Here is a 7,352-nt window from a genome sequence, read left to right on the forward strand (position 1 = left end):
CTTTCCCCCTCCTTTTCCTGGGAGATCATTCGATCCTTTTACTACCATGAGAGGGATACTACAGTCACTTAATCTTGGGCTGAAGATGCTTATAAGATACAGTAAAATAATAATGATAATGATAATGATAGTAGTGATGATCATTTATTAAGTGATTCATACATGCTAGCATGTGATAAATATATTATAGACATAGTCTAGTTTATTCCTCACATGGCTTGTACTCTGGATGTGAATTTTCCAAAACCATCCTTGGCCCAGAATGGGAATTGCTGCTGCTCTTGTTGACTTCTGTATCACTCGTCACTACTGTATTTGTTATTTCCTTGGCTTCTGGCTAATGCCATTAAGACTGTGAAAGAACTTGCTGCACAAAGAGCCAGATACCCAGGTGTCAGGTATGAGAATGTAGGACTGAGTTGGGGAAAGTGGAGGTAGAGGGATGAAAATAATCATAAGAGAAAGGTTAATTTAAAAAGTGTGGATCAGGGACCAGTGGTTAGCGTAATGGCTATGTCGCTGGATTCCCATGTAGTCGACTGCCGTTGGAGTCCCAAACCCGGTGGCTTAAACTCACGCCGGGCGCGTGTGCGTGCGTGCCCAAGATCCTGAGAGGAGAATGGAGGAGAAGGGACTGCGGCGTTGGCCATACACCCCTGGGGGGTGATTTCTTGCTTTCTGTCTCTGTCTTTCCAGCGAGCGCGCACACACCCTATAGCAAAAACCTCTCAAAAAAAAAAAAAGTGTGGCTCAGTAATATTGTGGGCTCTGATTTAGCTAGGAAAAACACATTTAGAGTAATCCAAGAGAGTATCATGTATAATTTATAACCAGATAGGAGCTGAAGTTCCCATCCTGCCTCCCTTCCTGATTGTTCCTTAGGAAAGTAAAGGGTGTGGCCTCTGAGACTATAAAGTCTGAACTACTTTAGTTTGAGTGATAAAGTATTATTTGGGGAAGAACATTAAAACAATCTAAATCAATATTAATTTGGGATGTGCACATAGGTCTCTGGACAGATTAGGTAAAATGAAAGCAAAGAAATATAACAGTAATTTTAATTGGGTCATAACTTTATAGCAATCATTTCATATGATAGTAAAGAAATATTATAACTATTGCCTTATAGAGCAATATATTAAGATGCTCAATTGAAGAGATGGTGATTATAATACCCATAGGGTAATAAATTTAAAAAAATGATGTGCAAAGGGGCACTTTTATTTATTTATTTATTTTTATTTTTTAGTTTGCTATAGGGCACATATGGTTGCTAGTGAGAGATACAGAGAGAGAAAGAGGGAGAGAAGGAAAGTGAGAAATCACCCCTCTGGGAGGATTACCATGCTGCAATCTTTTCTCTTTCCTTCTCCTCTCAGGATCTGGGCCATGGACATACATGCACCCAGTGTGATTTTCAAGTCACCGGGTTCAGGATTTGAACTGCGTGGTCACTGGTTAAGGCAGGATCCAGTGCCTTAACCAGCACACCATCAGTTGGCCCATAAAAGGGTACTTTTAATTTGGGATATAATTCCCAATGACCTTATCATATACTTATATGAAATGAAATGGTGCTGCATGTCAATAGTTTCGAATGAGTTGAAGATGACAATGTCAATAATAACTACAGTGACAACGATGACACTATTTTATTTAACTTATATATGCACATGAAATATTAAAAAGTAAAATATTATAAGTAGACATTTGACGACTTAATCTATGTCTCTAAAAGTTTAGGTCTTTAAATTGGCTCATTTGAGGGGATTTTTCCTTTGGAAAAGTGAGGGGTTGCTTTAGATTTGGGCATATGAGATACACATATCTATCGGTGTATCAAGGAGAAAATAAAAAGAAACACTTTAGACTGACTGAGCTGAGTATGAGTATTACAGAAGAATAAAGACATTATAACAAGCACAGATTGGAGCCAGCCAGCCCGGATTGGAGTCCCTGCTTTGCTACTTACCAGCTCTCTGATGTTGGGTCAGTTTCTCAGCTTCTCTATGCTTCAGTTTCCTCACCTGTGAAATTATAATAATAATAATGCTTATACATTGATATAAGAATTGAATGAATATTTGCAAAAGGTTTAGAACAGGGCTGTGCACATAGTAAGAGCCTCTGTGTTTGTTAACAGATAGATAGAGGCAGATGATAGATTACCCATGTATCTTTCCTTGATCCAATTGGCCTTGCTCAGGAAAGTTTATGCCTCTGCTACCTGGTATCTTTTTATGTTAAAGGGAATGTATGTTTATCGGTTTTCTTTTGAAGACCTAATTTCTTTCACAATGGAGAAGATTATCTATGTGTATGTGGCGGCTCTAATGACAATGCAAGATGGGGTACTTTAGGTCAGATTTGAGCTCCCACAATTCTAGCATACTCTCATTGAAGGAAGAGATCTTCTGGCATCCAGAAGCTGTGCCCTGAATCTCCTAGCCTCCACTCAAAGCCATGATTCTTTTCTATCAGGGTGTTGTCAAAAGGTTGTCCTCTATGGAATACTACTCAGTCATAAAAAAACAACAAGACCCTGACATTTGATAGAAAGTGGTCAGATATGGAGGATCTATTGCTGAGTGAAGCAAGCTAGAATATGAAAGAGAGATATTGTATGTATCCATTTAATGTATACTGACTATCTTCACTTTATGGTAGAACTCAGAACATTGGAGGGCATAAAACAGTGCAAATAGTTAGTGATGATGAAGACAGTGTGGAATGGGGTGGGAGAAGAGAAGAGTATGGAGAAGGATAGCAAGAGAACAAATAGAGAGGCATGACATTAGTGGGATAAAGAAATGGTTTATTACCTGTTGGTGATAACATGCATAGTATTCGCAATGGACTGGTCTGAGAATATTTCATGTTGGGTTAAGTCTTTTTACAAGCAAAATGATAAACAGGGATTGAATGTTTAAAAAACTAATTAGAATAATAATGATAATTATAATCTGAAAAAATAATGAAAAGCTATTTGATGATGATGGGGATTTTAATGTCTTTGTATTGACTGATATGCATGGTATTCCTTCTGGAAAGAGAAATGTAATACACTGTAAAGTTGTATGTAATTCAATGTAATATAAATGAGATTATGATAATAATAAATAAATAAATAGAGAAAAAAGGTTGTCCTGTGGAAAATTCTGAGTGCCTGCAAAGGTATGGGGTGGCAGGAATACTCATATGCTGCTGTTGGCAGGGTCAAGTGGCGTAACAACTTTGGAGATCAGTTTGGCAGTTTCTGCTGAGGCTAAGCATGTGCCTATCTTCTGGCCCAGCAATCCCACCAGGGGTAGATTCCTAATAGAAATGTACATGCATATCACCAAAGTCACAACCCAGAGTGCTCAGGACAACACTACTTATTATGCCCAGATATCCATTAACCCTAAACTGGATAAATGCATTTTGTAAATATTCACAATGGGCTACTACACAATGAGGAGAAATGACTACAACTCTGTAGGACAATGTGGATAACTCTCTCAAACATAATGTTGAGCTAGAGAAGCCAGAAAGAAAAATAATCCACACTGCATGATTCCACTCACATAAAGCAGAGAAACAGACAAAATGAATCTATGATGACACAAGTCAGGACCAGGGTTAGCCTCTGAGGAGACGAGTGACCAGAAAGGGAAAAACAGAGGGGCTTCTGGATTGCTGGTGATGTTCTTTTCTTTATCTAGATGTTGGTGACCTGAATGTGTTCAGTTTATGAAAATTCATTGAGCTGTCCACTTATGAGATGTGCATATTTGTATATGTACATCAGCTTTCAAAAATGTCTTATAAAGGGAACATAGGTAACTTTTACATGTTCTGCAAACTGGGCAATGAGCAGATGGAGTTATTAATGCTGCTGCAATCTAAACCTTGTATTCTAATTTTGTAAATGGGTTTATTTTTATGTGTTTATGTCTTGTTTCTCTAATTAAATTTTAAGCTCTTGACAGGAATGACTGTGTCTTTTTTTTCCCTTTGTATTCCTGCAGTGGAGGAACAGTGTGCATGCTCATTAAATATTTGTTCATTTATCAGGAGAAAAAGCAGTCTAGTAGCTACTTCATGGAAGGGTATGGTTTTCATGTCCAATTGTAGCAGAATCTTCTAATAATTATGTTCTTTAATGTAAGACAGCCTTGGAACAGGGTGGCTATTTTGAGATCTTAACCTTGTGTTTTAGACAATCTGATGTGAAAAATGCTTTGACTAAATTCTCCTGAGGTAAAGCCACAATCTGATGTGCCAAATGCTTTGACTAAATTCTCCTGAGGTAAAGTGCCAGCTTCGGAATAGATTTTCTGAGGAGCCAACTTTGAGAGCTGGCAGGATGGAGTGGCTGACTGCCAGCTGGGGGCGGGAAAACTTGCTCTGAACTTTGGTTGACTACCTCGCTAACTTACTGTGCCATGGATGAATTCTCTTTGGTTCTCCAGGGCTGGGAGAGGGGGAGAAAGGGCAGCTTATTTGAGGAGCAACCGCAGGACCCAAGCCACAGTGGGAAATGGTGCTGGCTTATGACACTGCTGGGTGAGATGAGTCAGCATGTCAGTGAAGCCATAGGACAAAGTCGCCAGAAGTTAGTTATAATTGGGGGAAAATTTACATTAAACCAAGAGCAAGCACTCGTCCTCCCCCTTAAAGTAAAAACAGGCCTTGGTGGAAAAATTTTATTCCATAAATAATACACATGCAGTTATACTTGTAAAACTGTAGGACCTATGGGTAGGTACCATATTTTACTTAAATTTCTTTTTTCCCTTTCTTTATTTCTATTTTTCCCCCAAGACCTGGATCAGAAAATAAAAGGTTTAATTCTTTTAAAAGTGACATGTCTAGAACCATATCAGATCATAGGTTACTAAATATTTATGCTGAGGAAAAATGTAAACAAATACATATCTTTTGGAACTCGTAATTCGTTTAATCAATTTTGATTTGAGATGCTACTGTGAGTCTCTGGCATTATGTTTTTCTACTTGGAAACCCAGAACTAATCCTGCCTGCTTTTGTAATCAGCTCATAGGAGCAGCAGAAGGACAAAGAATAGTGTCCTGAGTGATTCTGTGGAATGCCGCATTGATTTCTTAGTTTTATGGACATCACCTTTGAGGCATGAAACTTTCCTCATAGTTTACTATTCCTGTTCATAGTATACTATTGAACACACACACATCTTGAAAGTAGAATCAATGACAGCAAAAAGTCAGCTGAAGTTGGACTTGTGTCATTTAGAGTCTGGGGGAATTTGTAGACTGCCAAAATCTTGAACATACTTCTAGGAGTCTGGAAAATTCTCGAAAGCATCAGAGAGGGCAGAGGAGCCCTGCAAGTGTAGTGAGAGCTAATCTGCCAGTGTGCACAGATAGCTGACACCGCTTTCTCATGGCCTGCCTGTTCTTCCACACTCAGAAAAGTGCTTGGCAGTTGCTAGGGCAGGGCTTATTGAAGGTAACTGCTCCTGCATTCGGTAAAAGGGAAACTTCAGCTGATCGGAAATGTTTATAAATTGACATTGGTTTATTCTCTTCAGGTGAAGTTGGAGAGATTTTAATTGATTCTTGAATCCCTGTTTTCTAAAACTTCCAAAGCTTACCAGTCTTGTGCCCTAAAGCATGGTTTTGAATTCTGTTGTTGTTCAGAACCATTTAAGGAGCTACAGTTTTGAAAAACATCTTTTAGGAGGGCCTATTGTCATCTCTGTAGCACCAAATGCTAATGAATGGGGCAGTTGTGTATGGGGCAGTTGTGTATTCTGATGATTAGCTATTTATAAAGCACTATATAAGTATAGCAAAAATATGACAAATTCACCAATTTAGACAGCTCAGGATTCTGAATGTTCAGCCAATAGTAGGGATCTTTTGGGTTTGTGGGTTTCATAGTAGGTGAGAAATGGAGCTGAAAACGTTAATTCCAGATTGAGAGTAGTGGCAGGTTTTAGTGTATGTTTACTGTATATTTAAGGTACAGCGTGAGGGACAGAGCATTCCTATACCTTGTAAGGGTAAGAAACTTGGAGCAGCAGATCTCAAATGCACCTCGCATGGAGCCTTATATAGAATAGTCTGGAGTCTTTGCTGATGCCATGGCTGTCTTCAACTCCCTAACTCACATTATCAGAATCTACCCATCCTGAGTTCCCTTGCCCTCTCTGTTTTGGTTTTCTCCCATCCTTTGCTTCTACAATCCTCTTTCTTATTTCTCCTCAGTCCTCATTCCTTCTCAGACTTAGCTACCTTCCCCAAATTCTCTTAACAGACTATTCAAGCATGTAGCAGCTTTAGAGTTATTTTAGTAACTTTGAAATCTAGTATCCTTGATTAGGGAATCAGACACCACAGAAAAGTTTTCTAAAATAACTATCTATGAAGTTTCATGGGTTTTCATAACTACTTTAAGATTTACATGCGGTCAACACTCATTCCATGCTCTGAGAATATTTGGGTAGGTGACCCTCATGGTCCTAGGGGTTTTGAGATCGATAAGAATCAATACCATGTTTTTTTTTTTTTTTTTCATTTTTCCTACTTCTGAATGGGAATGTCCATCATGGTTAGCCTGTCTCATTCCACCTATATATGGTGTTAATTCCAAGGCACATTAGAGCAGGAATCAGGACCAGATAGTATGTATTTTAGGCTTTGTGGACCATGTGGTTGGTCTCTGTCCCAACTATTCAATCTGCCATTGTAGCACAAAAGTAGCGATAGAAAAATAATGGATATGGCTATTTTTCAATAAAACTGTATTTACAAAACCAGGCAAGAGGCTGAATTTGTCCTGCAGGGTATAGTTTGCTGACTCCACATACATTTATTTTTTCCTTCTGAGACTCTTGTTTTCAGGATGTTGTCACTTTAACCCTCCATACTACTTGGATTTGATTGTATAGTTTCTAATTCTTTCCTGTCATCTTATGACAGAGTCGTCAATCTGATTTCTATCTCAGTAGTTTGGTCTTTGTGTCCATCCTGCTAAGCATTTTGCCATTAAGATTTTTATTTTTATGATTATATTTTTGATACTTAACATTTTCATGGGGCTGTTTTTAAAGTCTTCTTTTTACTGCTTCACAATTCAGAAAACTTTCTTTATCTCTTTGAGGGTATTTAATATGCCATCTATTCCAGTAGCTGCTTTATGTGGTATAAGTTGTTTAATTTGCTGTCTTTCTTTTGTAGATGTTGTATTCCTGAGGGATACAATTATTTTGGCCAGTGTAGTTATGTTCTTTGGCTACTCTTTCTAGTAATGTATATTAGGAATGGATGAAGCTCAGACTTTAGTTGTTTATGTCCCTGATAATGATGTTAAGAAGAGAACTCAGGAAT

The sequence above is a fragment of the Tupaia chinensis genome, unplaced genomic scaffold (genome assembly GCF_000334495.1).
Source record: "Tupaia chinensis unplaced genomic scaffold, TupChi_1.0 Scaffold000184_1, whole genome shotgun sequence".
NCBI lineage: Eukaryota > Metazoa > Chordata > Mammalia > Scandentia > Tupaiidae > Tupaia > Tupaia belangeri.